This window comes from Tigriopus californicus, chromosome 8 (assembly GCF_007210705.1).
Source record: "Tigriopus californicus strain San Diego chromosome 8, Tcal_SD_v2.1, whole genome shotgun sequence".
Taxonomy (NCBI): Eukaryota; Metazoa; Arthropoda; class Copepoda; order Harpacticoida; family Harpacticidae; genus Tigriopus; species Tigriopus californicus.
In genome coordinates, this window is record NC_081447.1 from 343,197 (window position 1) to 344,122 (window position 926).

Sequence of the window (926 nt, forward strand, 5' to 3'; positions counted from 1 at the left end):
TACGTATGGGATGTTGTCTTTAGACATCAAACGAACTTTTCGAGTCCGATTTTGGTAATTTAGTTGCGTGATTTTTAAAATGTGGAATTGCGTTAAATGGAAACCTTAACGCAATATTGACCACAACTATAGGCTGAACCCTAAATGGGCCAGCATATATATGTATAACATTGAACAAAATTGTATAATAACTATTGTGATCCAATGAGAAAAACAGAATCTCGCAATAAAGACTTTTTAGGTATCCACCCCGTTTAGATGTGCGTAGCTCTAAACTTTATCCAAGTCAAGACATAGATACAAATTGAAGACGAGAGCCAATGAATTGGTAGTCTGTTTCAATCTGTCTGACATTTTTAATGACGCCCCACCTTGATTATGGGCAGTTATTGTGCTGAAAGTTGAAGATGGCATATTCAGTTTCATACATGTCAACATAGCAGACATCCAAAATCACCTGGTGCACTTAGATAAATGGGTTTTAGTTCTGCAAATTACCTTTTTCCTAAGAGGGAGGTCTCTAGATATGTTGGCTCACATTGTGATTGTAAAAATCTTGAAAAGCTCTTATACTAGTCTAAAACTGTGAAGTGAGAAGAAGTTCATTTAAATTAATTCACACAATAGTATAGTGCAGGCCACATTTCACAAACAGTGATTCAAACTTGACTGGTTTCACCCAGTCAAATACTTGTCTGACATAGTTTCATTACCTTTACTCTCAATCCATTCCTATGTAATCGACCCAACCTAAAATGGGACACATGTACGGCCGGGGGTAAGAAAAAAGCCCTGCGATGAATTACTCATGGAATTGACGATGGCAATGATGGGTCCGCTAAACTTAATGCTATAAATTGATAATCACGCAACTACAGTGCCAAAATCAGCCTCAAAAAGTCCGTTTGCCTTTAAGTATGGCTGTC